The 22,248-nt window shown below is 52.5% G+C and overlaps 1 protein-coding gene across 1 annotated transcript in view; it reads left to right on the forward strand.

The window, feature by feature from the left end:
- Positions 1-5,004: 5,004 nt before the first annotated feature.
- The window catches only part of LOC134983428 (paternally-expressed gene 3 protein-like), a 239,981-nt gene continuing 222,737 nt past the window's right edge, over positions 5,005-22,248 (forward strand). Inside the window, exon 1 of the mRNA XM_063949109.1 lies at positions 5,005-5,114. The gene's annotated coding sequence lies outside the window, so the exon portion shown is untranslated. The remainder of the gene's footprint in view (positions 5,115-22,248) is intronic.

A 22,248-nucleotide genomic window follows, 5' to 3' on the forward strand; every position in this document is an offset into this window, starting at 1 on the left:
TACACACGCGGGGCAGGACACAGTTATACACCGCAGGGGCCGGACACAGTTATATACACACGTGGGGGCAGGACACAGTTATACACACGCGGGGCAGGACACAGTTATACACACGCGGGGCAGGACACAGTTATATATACACGCTGGGGCAGGACACAGTTATATATACACTCGGGGCAGGACAGTTATATATACACGCGGGGCAGGACACAGTTACATACACACGCGGGGGCAGGACACTGTTACATACACACGCGGGGGCAGGGCACTGTTATATACACACGCGGGGCAGGACACTGTTATATATACACGCGGGGCAGGACACAGTTATACACACACGGGGGCAGGGCACTGTTACATACACACGCGGGGCAGGACACAGTTATACACACGCGGGGCAGGACACAGTTATACACACGCAGGGGCAGGACACAGTTATACACACGCGGGGGCAGGACACTGTTATATACACACGCGGGGGCAGGACACAGTTATATATACACGCGGGGGCAGGACACAGTTATACACACGCAGGGGCAGGACACAGTTATACACACGCAGGGGCAGGACACTGTTATATACACACGCGGGGGCAGGACACTGTTATATACACACGCGGGGGCAGGACACTGTTATATACACACGCGGGGGCAGGACACTGTTATATACACACGCGGGGGCAGGACACTGTTATATACACACGCGGGGGCAGGCCACTGTTATATACACACGCGGGGGCAGGACACTGTTATATACACACGCGGGGGCAGGACACTGTTATATACACACGCGGGGCAGGACACAGTTATACACACACGCGGGGCAGGACACAGTTATACACACACGCGGGGGCAGGACACTGTTATACACACACGCGGGGGCAGGACACTGTTATATACACACGCGGGTGCAGGACACTGTTATATACACACGCGGGGGCAGGACACAGTTATATACACACGCGGGGGCAGGACACAGTTATATACACACGCGGGGCAGGACACAGTTATATACACACGCGGGGGCAGGACACAGTTATATACACACGCGGGGCAGGACACAGTTATATACACACGCGGGGGCAGGACACAGTTATATACACACGCGGGGTAGGACACAGTTATATATACACACGCGGGGGCAGGACACAGTTATATATACACACGCGGGGGCAGGACACAGTTATATACACACGCGGGGGCAGGACACTGTTATATACACACGCGGGGCAGGACACTGTTATATACACACGCGGGGGCAGGACACTGTTATATACACACGCGGGGGCAGGACACTGTTATATACACACGCGGGGGCAGGACACTGTTATATACACACGCGGGGGCAGGACACTGTTATATACACACGCGGGGGCAGGACACTGTTATATACACACGCGGGGGCAGGACACAGTTATATACACACGCGGGGGCAGGACACAGTTATATACACACGCGGGGCAGGACACAGTTATATATACACGCGGGGGCAGGACACAGTTATATATACACACGCGGGGGCAGGACACAGTTATATATACACACGCGGGGGCAGGACACAGTTATATACACACGCGGGGGCAGGACACTGTTATATACACACGCGGGGGCAGGACACTGTTATATACACACGCGGGGGCAGGACACTGTTATATACACACGCGGGGGCAGGACACTGTTATATACACACGCGGGGGCAGGACACTGTTATATACACACGCGGGGGCAGGACACTGTTATATACACACGCGGGGGCAGGACACTGTTATATACACACGCGGGGGCAGGACACTGTTATATACACACGCGGGGGCAGGACACTGTTATATACACACGCGGGGGCAGGACACTGTTATATACACACGCGGGGGCAGGACACTGTTATATACACACGCGGGGGCAGGACACTGTTATATACACACGCGGGGGCAGGACACTGTTATATACACACGCGGGGGCAGGACACTGTTATATACACACGCGGGGGCAGGACACTGTTATATACACACGCGGGGGCAGGACACTGTTATATACACACGCGGGGGCAGGACACTGTTATATACACACGCGGGGGCAGGACACTGTTATATACACACGCGGGGGCAGGACACTGTTATATACACACGCGGGGGCAGGACACTGTTATATACACACGCGGGGGCAGGACACTGTTATATACACACGCGGGGGCAGGACACTGTTATATACACACGCGGGGGCAGGACACTGTTATATACACACGCGGGGGCAGGACACTGTTATATACACACGCGGGGGCAGGACACTGTTATATACACACGCGGGGGCAGGACACTGTTATATACACACGCGGGGGCAGGACACAGTTATATACACACGCGGGGCAGGACACAGTTATATATACACACGCGGGGGCAGGACACAGTTATATACACACGCGGGGGCAGGACACAGTTATATATACACACGCGGAGGCAGGACACAGTTATATACACACGCGGGGGCAGGACACAGTTATATACACACGCGGGGGCAGGACACAGTTATATACACACGCGGGGGCAGGACACTGTTATATATACACGCGGGGCAGGACACAGTTATATACACACGCGGGGGCAGGACACAGTTATATACACACGCGGGGGCAGGACACAGTTATATACACACGCGGGGGCAGGACACAGTTATATACACACGCGGGGGCAGGACACAGTTATATACACACGCGGGGGCAGGACACAGTTATATACACACGCGGGGGCAGGACACAGTTATATACACACGCGGGGGCAGGACACAGTTATATACACACGCGGGGGCAGGACACAGTTATATACACACGCGGGGGCAGGACACAGTTATATACACACGCGGGGGCAGGACACAGTTATATACACACGCGGGGGCAGGACACAGTTATATACACACGCGGGGGCAGGACACAGTTATATACACACGCGGGGGCAGGACACAGTTATATACACACGCGGGGGCAGGACACAGTTATATACACACGCGGGGGCAGGACACAGTTATATACACACGCGGGGGCAGGACACAGTTATATACACACGCGGGGGCAGGACACAGTTATATACACACGCGGGGGCAGGACACAGTTATATACACACGCGGGGGCAGGACACAGTTATATACACACGCGGGGGCAGGACACAGTTATATACACACGCGGGGGCAGGACACTGTTATATACACACGCGTGGCAGGACACAGTTATATACACACGCGGGGCAGGACACAGTTATATACACACGCGGGGGCAGGACACAGTTATATACACACGCGGGGGCAGGACACAGTTATATACACACGCGGGGGCAGGACACAGTTATATACACACGCGGGGGCAGGACACAGTTATATACACACGCGGGGGCAGGACACAGTTATATACACACGCGGGGGCAGGACACAGTTATATACACACGCGGGGGCAGGACACAGTTATATACACACGCGGGGGCAGGACACAGTTATATACACACGCGGGGGCAGGACACAGTTATATACACACGCGGGGGCAGGACACAGTTATATACACACGCGGGGGCAGGACACAGTTATATACACACGCGGGGCAGGACACAGTTATATATACACGCGGGGGCAGGACACAGTTATATATACACACGCGGGGGCAGGACACAGTTATATACACACGCGGGGGCAGGACACAGTTATATACACACGCGGGGCAGGACACAGTTATATACACACGCGGGGGCAGGACACAGTTATATACACACGCGGGGGCAGGACACAGTTATATACACACGCGGGGGCAGGACACAGTTATATACACACGCGGGGCAGGACACAGTTATATACACACGCGGGGCAGGACACAGTTATATATACACACGCGGGGGCAGGACACAGTTATATACACACGCGGGGCAGGACACAGTTATATATACACACGCGGGGGCAGGACACAGTTATATACACACGCGGGGCAGGACACAGTTATATATACACACGCGGGGGCAGGACACAGTTATATATACACACGCGGGGGCAGGACACAGTTATATACACACGCGGGGGCAGGACACAGTTATATACACACGCGGGGGCAGGACACAGTTATATACACACGCGGGGCAGGACACAGTTATATATACACGCGGGGGCAGGACACAGTTATATACACACGCGGGGCAGGACACAGTTATATACACACGCGGGGCAGGACACAGTTATATATACACGCGGGGGCAGGACACAGTTATATACACACGCGGGGGCAGGACAAAGCTTATGTATAGGCCGGGGTCAGTCACTATGTGAATTGCGATGGCATGGCGGGGTTCTGGGCGGCCCCCTGCGTGCCATTCTGGTGCTCGCACATTTTGGTAAAATAGTAAAATCTGCGACAAAGTCTGAATAATCTCCTCACCCTGCAGAACAGCGCTCCATCACTATCATCATCTCACTGTCACGTCACAGCGACACAATGTAACACCCCAATTATTCTATTCATCCGCAGCTTCTCACCCGTGTCTGATGGGCGGTGCCAGTAATAACATTAAAAAAATAAAAAATATTAAAAAAGCCCAAAAACAAGCAACCACCAAAGAAAAATAATATAAATGTAAATATAGATATAGATAGATATATATAAATATAAATACAGCAACTTGGGGGAAAAACTATGCTACTGACCTGTATATACTGGAGGGGAGCGCATGGGATTATGGGTAGGCACAGCCGCAGTCACTAAGCAACCAGCAGCTCTCCCGCTCATAGGCCGTAGTATCCCGTCACTCATCTTCTAGCCCCGCCCACTCCTTATTTCATACACCAAGGAGTCCATCATACAGCCCCGCCCACTCTACTCGCCATTGGTCGGACTGTCCCGTCACTCATCGTGACATGTGTAGGAGGGAGAGGGGGCGGGGCTGCGAGCAATGGGCGGGAGAAAGGTTACTGAGTGACTGGACCCCTGCGACCAATAGCTAGAGACAGGGGCGGGGCTGGCTGAGTGACGGGTCGCTACAGCCTATGAGACAGTGGGCGGGGCTGGTGGTTGATCCCATGCTCTATACGGTGACCCGGAAACAGTGCCCCTTCCCTTCCTGTACACAGAGCTCCGCCCCCGGTCTCTTCCAGGTAATGGCCGCAGCCCCCTCTCCTGCCGGGCAGGGTGTATGTGCTGCAGTGTGTGGTGCATGGAGAGTATATTACCCGTGTCACACACACACACAGCGCTGCTCACACTGATGTCACTGCTCATACAGGGTGTTACACATAGGGGGCGGTACAAACACATAGGGGGCGGTATACACACATAGGGGGTGCTATACACACATACACACATAGGGGGCGGTATACACACATAGGGAGCGCTATACACACATAGGGGGCGCTATACACACATGGGGGGTGCTATACACATGGGGGGGCGCTATACACTCATAGGGGGTGCTATACACACATAGGGGGGCGCTATACACTCATAGGGGGTGCTATACACACATACACACATAGGGGGTGCTATACACACATAGGGGGCGCTATACACACATGGGGGGTGCTATACACTCATAGGGGGTGCTATACACACATAGGGGGGCGCTATACACTCATAGGGGGTGCTATACACACATAGGGGGTGCTATACACACATAGGGGGTGCTATACACACATGGGGGGCGCTATACACTCATAGGGGGTGCTATACACACATACACACATAGGGGGTGCTATACACACATAGGGGGCGCTATACACACATGGGGGGTGCTATACACATGGGGGGCGCTATACACTCATATGGGGTGCTATACACACATAGGGGGGCGGTATACACACATAGGGGGCACTATACACACAGGGGGGCGGTATACACACATGGGGGGCGGTATACACACATGGGGGGTGCTATACACACAGGGGGGCGCTATATACACATAGGGGGCGCTATATACACATAGGGGGCGCTATATACACATAGGGGGCACTATACTCACATAGGGAGCGCTATACTCACATTGGGAGCGCTATACACACATAGGGGGCGCTATACACACAGGGGGCGGTATACACACACAGGGGGCGGTATACACACATGGGGGGCGCTATACACACATGGGGGGCGGTATACACACGTAGGGGGCGCTATACACGTAAGGGGCGCTATATACACATAGGGGGGCGCTATATACACATAGGGGGCACTATACACACATAGGGGACGGTATACACACATAGGGGGTCGCTATATACACATAGGGGGCGGCATACAGACATAGGGGGCGCTATACACACATAGGGGGCGCTATATATACATAGGGGGTGCTATACACACATAGGGGATGCTATACACACATAGGGAGCGCTATACACACATGGGGGGCGGTATACACACATAGGGGGTGCTATACACACATGGGGGGCGGTATACACACATGGGGGCGGTATACACACATAGGGGGCGCTATACACACATAGGGGCACTATACACACATAGGGGGCGCTATATACACATAGGGGGCGCTATATACACATAGGGGGCACTATACACACATAGGGGACGGTATACACACATAGGGTGTCGCTATATACACATAGGGGGCGCTATACACACATGGGGGGCGGTATACACACATAGGGGCACTATACACACATAGGGGGTGCTGTACACACATAGGGGCGGTATACACACATAGGGGGCGCTATACACACATAGGGGGCGGTGTACACACATAGGGGGTGCTATACACACATAAGGGGCGCTGTACACACATAGGGGGGCGCTATATACACATAAGGGGTGCTATACACACATAGGGGACGGTATACACACATAGGGAGCGCTATACACACATGGGGTGCGGTATACACACATAGGGGCACTATATACAAATGGGGGGCGCTATACACACATGGGGGGCGCTATACACACATGGGGGGCGCCATACACACATGGGGGCGCTATACACACATGGGGGGCGCTATACACTCATGGGGGGCGCTATACACACATGGGGGGCGCTATACACACATGGGGGGCGGTATACACACATGGGGGGCGGTATACACACATGGGGGGCGGTATACACATGGGGGGCGGTATACACACATGGGGGGCGGTATACACACATAGGGGGCGCTATACACACATAGGGGCACTATACACACATAGGGGGTGCTGTTCACACAAGGGCGGTATACACACATAGGGGGCGCTATACACACATGGGGGGTGCTGTACACACATGGGGGGCGGTATACATACATAGGGGGCGCCATACACACATAGGGGGCGCTATACACACATGGGGGGGCGCTATACACACATGGGGGGGCGGTATACACACATGGGGGGGGCGGTATACACACATGGGGGGGCGGTATACACACATAGGTGGGCGGTATACACACATAGGGGGCGCTATACACACATAGGGGGCGGTATACACACATAGGGGGCGGTATACACACATAGGGGGCGCTATACACACATAGGGGGTGCTGTACACACATAGGGGGGCGGTATACACTCATAGGGGGTGCTATACACACATAGGGGGGCGGTATACACACATAGGGGCACTGTACACACATGTGGGGCGCTATACACACATGGGGGGCGGTATACACACATAGGGAGCGCTATACACACATGGGGGGCGGTATACACACATAGGGGCACTATACACACATGGGGGGCGGTATACACACATAGGGGGGCGGTATACACTCATAGGGGGGGCGGTATACACTCATAGGGGGTGCTATACACACATAGGGGGGCGGTATACACACATAGGGGACGCTATACACACATAGGGAGCGGTATATACACATAGGGGGCACTATACTCACATAGGGAGCGCTATACTCACATAGGGAGCGCTATACACACATAGGGAGCGCTATACACACATGGGGGGCGGTATACACACATAGGGGCACTATACACAAATGGGGGGCGCTATACACACATGGGGGGCGCTATACACACATGGGGGGCGCCATACACACATGGGGGCGCTATACACACATGGGGGGCGCTATACACTCATGGGGGGCGCTATACACTCATGGGGGGCGCTATACACTCATGGGGGGCGCTATACACACATGGGGGGCGCTATACACACATGGGGGGCGGTATACACACATGGGGGGCGGTATACACACATGGGGGGCGGTATACACACATAGGGGGCGCTATACACACATAGGGGCACTATACACACATAGGGGGTGCTGTTCACACATGGGCGGTATACACACATAGGGGGCGCTATACACACATGGGGGGTGCTGTACACACATGGGGGGCGGTATACATACATAGGGGGCGCTATACACACATAGGGGCACCATACACACATAGGGGGCGCTATACACACATGGGGGGGCGGTATACACACATGGGGGGGCGGTATACACACATGGGGGGCGGTATACACACATAGGGGGGCGGTATACACACATAGGGGGCGCTATACACACATAGGGGGCGGTATACACACATAGGGGGCGGTATACACACATAGGGGGCGCTATACACACATAGGGGGCGCTATACACACATAGGGGGCGCTATACACACATAGGGGGTGCTGTACACACATAGGGGGGCGGTATACACTCATAGGGGGTGCTATACACACATAGGGGGGCGGTATACACACATAGGGGCACTATACACACATGTGGGGCGCTATACACACATGGGGGGCGGTATACACACATAGGGAGCGCTATACACACATGGGGGGCGGTATACACACATAGGGGCACTATACACACATGGGGGGCGGTATACACACATAGGGGGGCGGTATACACTCATAGGGGGGGCGGTATACACTCATAGGGGGTGCTATACACACATAGGGGGGCGGTATACACACATAGGGGACGCTATACACACATAGGGAGCGGTATATACACATAGGGGGCACTATACTCACATAGGGAGCGCTATACTCACATAGGGAGCGCTATACACACATAGGGGGCGCTATACACACAGGGGGGCGGTATACACACAAGGGGGGCGGTATACACACATGGGGGGCGGTATACACACATGGGGGGCGCTATATACACATAGGGGGGCGCTATATACACATAGGGGGGCGCTATATACACATAGGGGGCACTATACACACATAGGGGACGGTATACACACATAGGGGGTGGTATACACACATAGGGGCACTATACACACATAGGGGGTGCTGTACACACATAGGGGCGGTATACAGACATAGGGGGCGCTATACACACATAGGGGGCGCTATACACACATAGGGGGCGCTATACACACATAGGGGGCGCTATATATACATAGGGGGTGCTATACACACATAGGGGATGGTATACACACATAGGGAGCGCTATACACACATGGGGGGCGCTATACACACATGGGGGGCGGTATACACACATGGGGGGCGGTATACACACATAGGGGGCGCTATACACACATAGGGGCACTATACACACATAGGGGGCGCTATATACACATAGGGGGCACTATACACACAGGGGACACTATACACACAGGGGACACTATACACACATAGGGGACGGTATACACACATAGGGGGTCGCTATATACACATAGGGGGCGCTATACACACATGGGGGGCGGTATACACACATAGGGGCACTATACACACATAGGGGGTGCTGTACACACATAGGGGAGGTATACACACATAGGGGGCGCTATACACACATAGGGGGCGGTATACACACATAGGGGGCGCTATACACACATAAGGGGCGCTATACACACATAGGGGACGGTATACACACATAGGGATCGCTATACACACATGGGGGGCGGTATACACACATAGGGGCACTATACACACATGGGGGGCGCTATACACACATGGGGGGCGCTATACACACATGGGGGGCGCTATTCACACATGGGGGGCGCTATACACACATGGGGGGCGGTATACACACATAGGGGCACTATACACACATAGGGGGTGCTGTACACACATAGGGGCGGTATACACACATAGGGGGCGGTATACACACATAGGGGGCGGTATACACACATAGGGGGCGCTATACACACATAAGGGGCGCTATACACACATAGGGGACGGTATACACACATAGGGATCGCTATACACACATGGGGGGCGGTATACACACATAGGGGCACTATACACACATGGGGGGCGCTATACACACATGGGGGGCGCTATGCACACATGGGGGGCGCTATACACACATGGGCGCTATACACACATGGGGGGCGCTATACACACATGGGGGGCGCTATACACACATGGGGGGCGCTATATACACATGGGGGGCGGTACACACACATAGGGGCACTATACACACATAGGGGGTGCTGTTCACACAAGGGCGGTATACACACATAGGGGGCGCTATACACACATGGGGGGTGCTGTACACACATAGGGGGCGCTATACACACATAGGTGGCGCTATACACACATGGGGGGCCGGTATACACTCATGGGGGGGCGGTATACACACATGGGGGGGCGGTATACACACATAGGGGGCGCTATACACACATAGGGGGCGCTATACACACATAGGGGCACTATACACGCATAGGGGGGCGCTATACACACATAGGGGGGCGCTATACACACATAGGGGGGCGCTATATGCACATAGGGGGCGCTATACGCACATAGGGGGCGCTATACACACATAGGGGGCGCTATACACACATGGGGGGCGCTATACACACATGGGGGGCGCTATACACACATGGGGGGCGCTATACACACATGGGGGGCGCTATACACACATGGGGGGCGCTATACACACATGGGGGGCGGTATACACACATGGGGGGCGGTATACACACATGGGGGGCGGTATACACACATGGGGGGCGGTATACACACATGGGGGGCGGTATACACACATGGGGGGCGGTATACACACATAGGGGGCGCTATACACACATAGGGGCACTATACACACATAGGGGGTGCTGTTCACACAAGGGCGGTATACACACATAGGGGGTGCTATACACACATGGGGGGTGCTGTACACACATGGGGAGCGGTATACACACATAGGGGGCGCTACACACACATAGGGGCACCATACACACATAGGGGGCGCTATACACACATGGGGGGGCGGTATACACACATGGGGGGGGCGGTATACACACATGGGGGGCGGTATACACACATGGGGGGCGCTATACACACATAGGGGGCGGTATACACACATAGGGGGCGGTATACACACATAGGCGGCGCTATACACACATAGGCGGCGCTATACACACATAGGGGGGTGGTATACACACATAGGGGGCAGTATACACACATAGGGGGCGCTATACACACATAGGTGGCGCTATACACACATAGGGGGCGCTGTACACACATAGGGGGTGCTGTACACACATAGGGGGCGGTATACACACATAGGCGGCGCTATACACACATAGGGGGGTGGTATACACACATGGGGGACGGTATACACACATAGGGGGTGTTATACATACAGGGGGGCGCTATACACACATAGGGGGCGCTATACACACATAGGGGGCACTATACACACATAGGGGGCGCTATACACACATAGGGGGTGCTGTACACACATAGGGGGCGGTATACACACATAGGCGGCGCTATACACACATAGGGGGTGGTATACACACATGGGGGGGCGGTATACACACATAGGGGGTTCTATACATACGGGGGGGCGCTATACACACATAGGGGGCGGTATACACACATAGGGGGCGGTATACACACATAGGGGGCGGTATACACACATAGGGGGCGGTATACACACATAGGGGGCGGTATACACACATGGGCGCTATACACACATAGGGGGTGCTGTACACACATAGGGGGCGGTATACACACATAGGCGGCGCTATACACACATAGGGGGTGGTATACTCACATGGGGGGGCGGAATACACACATAGGGGGTGCTATACATACAGGGGGGCGTATACACACATAGGGGGTGAATAGGGTTGCCCCTTCGTGTCTCCTGTCCCTTCCCAGTTGCCACCTACCTGCCTCCCATATCCCCCTCCCCTGCCTGTCCCCTTCTATCCCCCTCACCTGATGTCACGACACCGCAACCCTGGCACTCCACATGCATTCCTACTGTCCACTTTCCATCAAGAACCTCATCTCCTCCCAGTCCTCAAATCCTGGCACCCCTTTTCCACTGTCAACTTGCTCCTCTGCCCCCCCCCCCCCCCCCTCGCCGCCTCGTCTCCCCCCCCCCTCCCCGCCCCCTCACTCTCTGCTCTTGACTTTGCCACCTACTTCCCATGCAAAATTGGCTCCCTATGGCAGGATATCACATCCCACCAGACCCTGAGCAATGCCCTCCTCCATTTCCTGACACCCCCCCCTCCCCTTACCTCCTACCAACTCTGACATCTCTCTTCTTTGTATCTAGTGTGGAAGTCATGGCCCTCAGCCGTTCCTCACCCTCTCCACCTCCCCATTTGACCCTATCACCTCCTCCGCTACCTCTCTTCTTCTGCCTGTTCCCATCTTGCCCATCTCATTCTCTCCCTCTCATCAGACACTGTCCCCTCGGCCTTCCATCATGCTCTTGTCTCCCCTATTCTTATAAACCCCTCCCTTCATCCAACCAACCTCTCTCTCCAACTACCGACCATCTCTCTCCTCCTAACTCCTGTCTTTCCTCACACTCACTGCTTGACCCATTCCAGCCTGGCTTCCGTCCTCTCCACTCCACTGATACTGCCCTCGCTAAAGTCTGCAAAGACCTCCATGCTGCCAGATCCAATGGTCTCTACTCTTTGCTTATTCTCCTTCACCTCTCTGCTGCATTGGACACTGTGGACCACCCTCTTCTTTAACTACTTTTCTCTAGCATCCATAAGGGATATTGTAGACAGAATTAGAACCATGGGGTATAGACGGGTCCAAAGGAGCACGTGCACTTTAAACATTCTACCACTGGGTGTGCTGGCTCCTCCCCTCTGTGCCCCTCCTACAGCTCAGTTTAGATAAAGAGCCCTCAGGAGAGGATGCTCACTCTGCAGCTCCAGAGTTTCCATCAGTTTTATTTCTAACTTTTAATGATTTCGGTATGCTGTTTGGGCAACAGTATACCTGCACTATGGGAGATTTTTTTTTTGGGGGGGGAAGGTCACCGGCCTCCTGAGGTGAGAGCCGCTTCCCGTTGCATGACCACCGTCCTGAGGGGCTGTTTGTTCAGCGGGGCATGGCGCCTTGTCTGTCGCAGCCGCAGCATTGCGCACACCCCTGACACTGCCTGAAGGTGATCTTCAGTGGTGAGTACCAACCGGGGGGACCCGCTAGGGGGGGTCCCCCGGACAAATGTGCGGCTGAACCTCCTGGGGGGGACCCGCTATAGCCCCTGCGTGAGACTGGCTAAACACAGGTGAACCAAGCATTTATGTGAGGCTGTACATACATAAGGAGACATGGCCAGTATAAATATACAGCAGTAGCTCCGGCGCCATGGCGGGGGGCGGAGCTACATTAGAGCGGGCTCAGCGGCATATTGGCGTCTTCCTCTGCATGAGCTGCAGCAGCCTCCACAGCTCTTCCAGAACTGCCCCTGTATACACTGGTACCGGGTATAGGGGGGGAGAGCCGCTATCATTGTGCACAATAATCCCCTGTGGGGTTTTATAAAGAATGTCACTGTGGTTACACAGATGTAACAACCACTGACAGCCTCACTGGGGCCGGTCACCATTGTGTGCGCTGGAGTCCTCTCTTCTCTGTCTCCTCTCACATGCAATAGGGCAGGCTTGTCATACATCATATCAGGATGTACTGTGTGTGTATATTGTACTGTTTTCTACTACACTATGGTAAAACAGAAGTCTTGCAGTGTGTGTAATGCCAGGTTCTCTCCTAGCACATCCAGCTCAGTATCATGTGAGCAGTGTAGTCAGTCATCTCATGCTGATACTAATGTGGGGGAGAATACAGAGCCCTCCTGGTTGGGGGCTATAAAAACTATGATGTCTGATATGTCATCTCAGCTCACTGCAACTGCAAACAAGACACAAGAACTACAACAAGCAGTGGCTAGCCTGACTGCTAAGCGTCCCTCCCTGCCTGCTTCACAGTAACCTGCTCTACCTGCACTCCTATCGCATACCGATGATGCTATACTAGGGATGATGTGGTCCCCATAAGTGGGTATCCCACCCTGATCCAGGGTATCGAACCCCTCATATTGGCTATTAGGGAGGTGTTAAAGCTCCCTCTGGGGGATGCAACTACTCCGCAGTCATTTTTACTCCCTCAAAAGGAACCAAAAGTCACATTCCCAATTCCACGGAATTGGATGATTTATTTAAACTAGCCTGGAAGAATCCAGATAAAAAAATATCATGTTTCTTAATACATTCCCCTTTGCCCCTGAAGGCAGAAAATTCTGGGAAGAATCCCCAGCCGTAGATGTCTCATACCCCTTTCTCTAACGTCCTAGTGGATGCTAGGGACTCCGTCAGGACCATGGGGAATAGCGGGCTCCGCAGGAGACAGGGCACATCTAAAAAAGCTTTTAGGATCACATGGTGCGTACTGGCTCCTCCCCCTATGACCCTCCTCCAAGCCTCAGTTAGGTTTTTGTGCCCGTCCGAGAGGGTGCAATCTAGGTGGCTCTCCTAAAGAGCTGTTTAGAAAAGTTTTTTTTTAGGTTTCATTTCAGTGATTCCTGCTGGCAACAGGATCACTGCATCGAGGGACTTAGGGGAGAGATTTCCAACTCACCTGCGTGCAGGATGGATTGGAATCTTAGGCTACTGGACACTTAGCTCCAGAGGGAGTCGGAACACAGGTCAGCCTGGGGTTCGTCCCGGAGCCGCGCCGCCGATCCCCCTTACAGACGCTGAAGAAGACGGCAGAACGGAGGTCCGGAAACAGGCGGCAGAAGACTTCACAGTCTTCATGAAGGTAGCGCACAGCACTGCAGCTGTGCGCCATTGTTGTCACACGGCTCACTGACTTGGTCACGGAGGGTGCAGGGCGCTGCTGGGGGCGCCCTGGGCAGCAATATAAGTACCTTATTGGCAAAATAAATACATCACATATAGCCATTAAGGCTATATGTATGTATTTTAACCCAGGCCAGTTCTTAAAAACCGTGAGGAAAAGCCCGCCGAAAAGGGGGCGGAGCTTATTCTCCTCAGCACTCAGCGCCATTTTCCTGCTCAGCTCCGCTGGTGAGGAAGGCTCCCAGGACTCTCCCCTGCACTGCACTACAGAAACAGGGTAACAAAGAGAAGGGGGGCATAAATTGGCTATATTTATATATTAAGAGCGCATATATAGTAAACAACACCTTCTAGGGTTGTTTATATACATTTATAGCGCTTTTTGGTGTGTGCTGGCAAACTCTCCCTCTGTCTCCCCAAAGGGCTAGGGGGTCCTGTCTTCGATTAGAGCATTCCCTGTGTGGCTGCTGTGTGTCGGTACGTGTGTGTCGACATGTATGAGGACGATGTTGGTGTGGAGGCAGAGCAATTGCCGATGATGGTAATGTCACCCCCTAGGGAGTCGACACCGGAATGGATGGCTTTAGTTATGGAATTACGTGATAATGTCAGCACATTACAAAAGTCAGTTGACGAAATAAGACGCCCGGCAAACCAGTTAGTACCGGTTCAGGCGTCTCAGACACCGTCAGGGGCGGTAAAACGTCCTTTACCTCAGTCTGTCGACACGGGTACCGACACAGATGAATCTAGTGTCGACGGTGAAGAAACAAACGTATTTTCCAATAGGGCCACACGTTATATGATCACGGCAATGAAGGAGGCTTTGCAGATCTCTGATGCTGCTAGTACCTCAAAAAGGGGTATTATGTGGGGGGTGAAAAAACTACCTGTATTTTTCCCAGAATCAGAGGAATTGAATGACGTGTGTGATGAAGCGTGGGTTACACCCGATAGAAAATTGATAATTTCAAAGAAGTTATTGGCATTATACCCTTTCCCACCAGAGGTTAGGGCGCGCTGGGAAACACCCCCTAGGGTGGATAAGGCGCTCACACGTTTATCAAAGCAAGTGGCGTTGCCGTCTCCTGATACGGCCGCCCTCAAGGATCCAGCAGATAGGAGGCTGGAAACTACACTGAAAAGTATATACACACATACTGGTGTTATACTGCGACCGGCAATAGCCTCAGCCTGGATGTGCAGTGCTGGGGTAGTGTGGTTGGATTCGCTGACTGAAAATATTGATACCCTGGATAGGGACAGTATTTTATTGACTCTAGAGCAATTAAAGGATGCTTTTCTTTATATGCAAGATGCTCAGAGGGATGTCTGTACTCTAGCATCAAGAGTAAGCGCGATGTCCATATCTGCCAGAAGAAGTTTATGGACGCGACAGTGGTCAGGTGATGCGGATTCCAAGAGGCATATGGACGTATTGCCATACAAAGGAGAGGAATTGTTTGGGGTCGGTCTTTCGGACTTGGTGGCCACGGCAACTGCCGGCAAATCCACCTTTTTACCTCAGACTCCTTCCAAACAGAAAAAGACACCGTCTTTTCAGCCGCAGTCCTTTCTCTATCGTCCTAAGTGGATGCTGGGGTTCCTGAAAGGACCATGGGGAATAGCGGCTCCGCAGGAGACAGGGCACAAAAGTAAAGCTTTTACAGGTCAGGTGGTGTGTACTGGCTCCTCCCCCCATGACCCTCCTCCAGACTCCAGTTAGATTTTTGTGCCCGGCCGAGAAGGGTGCAATTCTAGGTGGCTCTCATAAAGAGCTGCTTAGAGAGTTTAGCTTAGGTTTTTTATTTTACAGTGATTCCTGCTGGCAACAGGATCACTGCAACGAGGGACAGAGGGGAGAAGAAGTGAACTCACCTGCGTGCAGGATGGATTGGCTTCTTGGCTACTGGACATGAAGCTCCAGAGGGACGATCACAGGTACAGCCTGGATGGTCACCGGAGCCACGCCGCCGGCCCCCTCACAGATGCTGAAGCAAGAAGAGGTCCAGAATCGGCGGCTGAAGACTCCTGCAGTCTTCTTAAGGTAGCGCACAGCACTGCAGCTGTGCGCCATTTTCCTCTCAGCACACTTCACACGGCAGTCACTGAGGGTGCAGGGCGCTGGGGGGGGGCGCCCTGGGAGGCAAATGTAAACCTTTAAAAAGGCTAAAAATACCTCACATATAGCCCCAGAGGCTATATGGAGATATTTACCCCTGCCTAAATGTACTAAATAGCGGGAGACGAGCCCGCCGGAAAAGGGGCGGGGCCTATCTCCTCAGCACACGGCGCCATTTTCTGTCACAGCTCCGCTGGTCAGGAAGGCTCCCAGGTCTCTCCCCTGCACTGCACTACAGAAACAGGGTATAACAGAGAGGGGGGGCAAAATAAATGGCAATATATTAATATAAAAGCAGCTATAAGGGAGCACTTAATCATAAGGCTATCCCTGTCATATATAGCGCTTTTTGGTGTGTGCTGGCAGACTCTCCCTCTGTCTCCCCAAAGGGCTAGTGGGTCCTGTCTTCGTATAGAGCATTCCCTGTGTGTCTGCTGTGTGTCGGTACGTGTGTGTCGACATGTATGAGGACGTTATTGGTGTGGAGGCGGAGCAATTGCCAAATATGAGGATGTCACCTTCTAGGGGGTCGACACCAGAATGGATGCCTTTATTTGTGGAATTACGGGATAGCGTCAACTCGCTTAAGCAGTCGTTTGCCGACATGAGGCGGCCGGACACTCACTTAGTGCCTGTCCAGGCGCCTCAAACACCGTCAGGGGCTGTAAAACGCCCCTTGCCTCAGTCGGTCGACACAGACCCAGACACAGGCACTGATTCCGGTAGTGAAGGTGACGAATCAACCGTATTTTCCAAAAGGGCCACACGTTATATGATTTTGGCAATAAAGGAGATGTTACATTTAGCTGATACTACAGGTACCACTAAACAGGGTATTATGTGGGGTGTGAAAAAAAACTACCAGTAGTTTTTACCGAATCAGAAGAATTAAATGACGTGTGTGATGAAGCGTGGGGTGCCCCGATAAAAAACTGCTAATTTCAAAGAAGTTATTGGCTTTATACCTTTTCCCGCCAGAGGTTAGGGAGCGCTGGGAAACACCTCCTAGGGTGGACAAAGCGCTAACACGCTTATCAAAACAAGTGGCGTTACCCTCTCCTGAGACGGCCGCACTTAAAGATCCATCAGATAGGAGGATGGAAAATATCCAAAAAGGTATATACACACATGCAGGTGTTATACTACGACCAGCTATTGCGACTGCCTGGATGTGCAGTGCTGGGGTAGTTTGGTCAGAGTCCCTGATCGAAAATATTGATACCCTGGACAGGGACAATATTTTACTGTCGTTAGAACAAATAAAGGATGCATTTCTTTATATGCGTGATGCACAGAGAGATATCTGCACACTGGCATCACGGGTAAGTGCTATGTCCATTTCGGCCAGAAGAGCTTTATGGACACGACAGTGGACAGGCGATGCGTAGAGGAGTTATTTGGGGTCGGTCTATCGGATTTGGTGGCCACGGCTACGGCCGGGAAATCCACCTTTCTACCTCAAGTCACTCCCCAACAGAAAAAGGCACCGACCTTTCAACCGCAGCCTTTTCGTTCCTTTAAAAATAAGAGAGCAAAGGGCTATTCATATCTGCCACGAGGCAGAGGACGAGGGAAGAGACAGCAACAGGCAGCTCCTTCCCAGGAACAGAAGCCCTCCCCGGCTTCTACAAAAGCCTCAGCATGACGCTGGGGCTTCGCAAGCGGACTCGGGGGCGGTAGGCGGTCGTCTCAAGAATTACAGCGCGCAGTGGGCTCACTCGCAGGTAAATCCCTGGATCCTGCAGATAATATCTCAGGGGTACAGGTTGAAATTAGAGACAGAGCCACCTCGCCGTTTCCTGAAGTCTGCTTTACCAACGTCCCCCTCAGAAAGGGAGACGGTTTTGGAAGCCATTCACAAGCTGTATTCTCAGCAGGTGATAGTCAAGGTACCTCTTCTACAACAAGGGAAGGGGTATTATTCCACTCTTTTTGTGGTACCGAAGCCGGATGGCTCGGTAAGGCCTATTCTAAATCTGAAGTCCTTGAACCTGTACATAAAGAAGTTCAAGTTCAAGATGGAGTCACTCAGAGCAGTGATAGCGAACCTGGAAGAAGGGGACTTTATGGTATCCTTGGACATCAAGGATGCGTATCTCCACGTTCCAATTACCCCTCACACCAGGGGTACCTCAGGTTCGTTGTACAAAACTGTCACTATCAGTTTCAGACGCTGCCGTTTGGTTTGTCCACGGCACCTCGGATCTTTACAAAGGTAATGGCCGAGATAATATTTCTTCTTCGAAGAAAAGGCGTATTAATTATCCCATACTTGGACGATCTCCTAATAAGGGCAAGGTCCAGAGAACAGCTAGAGATGGGTTTAGCACTATCTCGAGAGGTGCTAAAGCAGCACGGATGGATTCTGAATATTCCAAAATCCCAATTAATGCCGACAACTCGTCTGCTGTTCCTGGGGATGATTCTGGACACAGTTCAGAAAAGGTTTTTCTTCCCGAAGAAAAAGCCAAGGAGTTATCTGACCTGGTCAGGAACCTCCTAAAACCAGGAAAGGTGTCTGTACATCAATGCACAAGAGTCCTGGGAAAAAATGGTAGCTTCTTACGAAGCAATCCCTTTCGGCAGATTCCATGCAAAGGGATCTGTTGGACAAATGGTCAGGGTCGCATCTTCAGATGCACCTGCGGATAACCCTGTCGCCGAGGACAAGGGTATCCCTTCTGTGGTGGTTGCAGGAGGCTCATCTATTGGAGGGCCGCAGATTCGGCATGCAGGATTGGATCCTGGTGACCACGGGTGCCAGCCAGAGAGGCTGGGGAGCAGTCACACAGGGAAGAAATTTCCAGGGAGTGTGGTCGAGCCTGAAAAAGTCTCTTCACATAAGCATTCTGGAACTAAGAGCAATCTACAATGCTCTAAGCCAGGCGGAACCTCTGCTTCAAGGAAGACCGGTGTTGATCCAGTCGGACAACATCACGGCAGTCGCCCATGTAAACAGACAGGGCGGCACAAGAAGCAGGAGGGCAATGGCAGAAGCTGCCAGGATCCTTCGCTGGGCGGAGAATCACGTGATAGCACTGTCAGCAGTATTCATCCCGGGCGTGGACAACTGGGAAGCAGACTTCCTCAGCAGACACGACCTTCACCCGGGAGAGTGGAGACTTCATCCAGAAGTTTTCCACATGCTATTAAACCGTTGGGTAAAACCAATGGTGGACATGATGGCGTCTCGCCTCAACAAAACACTGGACAGGTATTGCGCCAGGTCAAGAGATCCGCAGGCAATAGCTGTGGACGCGCTGGTAACACCTTGGGTGTACCAGTCGGTATATGTGTTTCCTCCTCTGCCTCTCATACCAAAGGTATTGAGGATTATACGGCAAAGTGGAGTAAGACTAGTGGCTCCGGATTGGCCAAGTAGGACTTGGTACCCGGAACTTCAAGAGATGGTCACGGACGATCCGTGGCCTCTACTTCTGAGAAGGGACCTGCTTCAGCAGGGTACTTGTCTTTTTCAAGACTTACCGCGGCTGCGTTTGACGGCATGGCGTTTGAATGCCAGATCCTAAAAGGAAAAGGCATTCCAGAAGAAGTCATTCCTACCTTGATAAAGGCAAGGAAGGAAGTCACCGCGAAGCATTATCGCCGTATTTGGCGAAAAGGTTGCGTGGTGCGAGCAGCGGAGTGCTCCGATGGAGGAATTTCAACTGGGTCGTTTTCCTACATTTCCTGCAATCAGGATTGTCTATGGGTCTCAAATTGGGATCTATTAAGGTTCAAATTTCGGCCCTATCAATATTCTTCCAAAAAGAATTGGCCTCAGTCCCTGAGGTCCAGTTTTTATCAAAGGAGTACTGCATATACAGCCTCCTGTGGTGCCTAAGGTGGCACCGTGGGATCTAAATGTAGTTTTAGATTTCCTCAAATCAAATTGGTTTGAACCACTAAAGAAGGTGGATTTGAAATATCTCACATGGAAAGTGACTATGTTACTGGCCCTGGCTTCGGCCGGGAGAGTATCTGAACTGGCGGCTTTGTTTTATAAAAGCCCTTATTTAATTTTCCATTCGACATAGGGCAGAGCTGCGGACGCGTCCGCATTTTCTCCCTAAGGTGGTATCAGCGTTTCACCTGAACCAGCCTATTGTAGTGCCTGCGGCTACAGACGACTTGAAGGACTCCAAGTTGTTGGACGTTGTCAGAGCCTTAAAAATATACATTTAAAGGACGGCTGGAGTCAGAAAATCTGACTCGCTGTTTATACTGTATGCACCCAACAAGTTGGGTGCACCTGCTTCTAAGCAGTCGATTGCTCGTTGGATTTGTAACAAAATTCAACTTGTACATTCTGTGGCAGGCCTGCCACAGCCTAAATCTGTTAAGGCCCATTCCGCAAGGAAGGTGGGCTCATCTTGGGCGGCTGCCCGAGGGGTCTCGGCATTACTACTCTGCCGAGCAGCTACGTGGTCAGGGGAGAACACGTTTGTAAATTTTTACAAATTTGATACCCTGGCAAAGGAGGACCTGGAGTTCTCTCATTCGGTGCTGCAGAGTCATCCGCACTCTCCCGCCCGTTTGGGAGCTTTGGTATAATCCCCATGGTCCTTTCAGGAACCCCAGCATCCACTTAGGACGATAGAGAAAATAAGAATTTACTTACCGATAATTCTATTTCTCGGAGTCCGTAGTGGATGCTGGGCGCCCATCCCAAGTGCGGATTATCTGCAATACTTGTACATAGTTATTGTTAACTAATTCGGGTTATTGTTTAGGAAGCCATCTTTCAGAGGCTCCTCTGTTATCATACTGTTAACTGGGTTTAGATCACAAGTTGTACGGTGTGATTGGTGTGGCTGGTATGAGTCTTACCCGGGATTCAAAATCCTCCCTTATTGTGTACGCTCGTCCGGGCACAGTACCTAACTGGAGTCTGGAGGAGGGTCATGGGGGGAGGAGCCAGTACACACCACCTGACCTGTAAAAGCTTTACTTTTGTGCCCTGTCTCCTGCGGAGCCGCTATTCCCCATGGTCCTTTCAGGAACCCCAGCATCCACTACGGACTCCGAGAAATAGAATTATCGGTAAGTAAATTCTTATTTTCGCTCCTATAAAAAGCGACCAAAAGGACAGTCTTATCTGCCGCGAGGCAGAGGAAAGGGTAAGAAAGGGCAGCAAGCAGCCCCTG

This window comes from Pseudophryne corroboree, assembly GCF_028390025.1.
Source record: "Pseudophryne corroboree isolate aPseCor3 chromosome 3 unlocalized genomic scaffold, aPseCor3.hap2 SUPER_3_unloc_15, whole genome shotgun sequence".
Taxonomy (NCBI): domain Eukaryota; kingdom Metazoa; phylum Chordata; class Amphibia; order Anura; family Myobatrachidae; genus Pseudophryne; species Pseudophryne corroboree.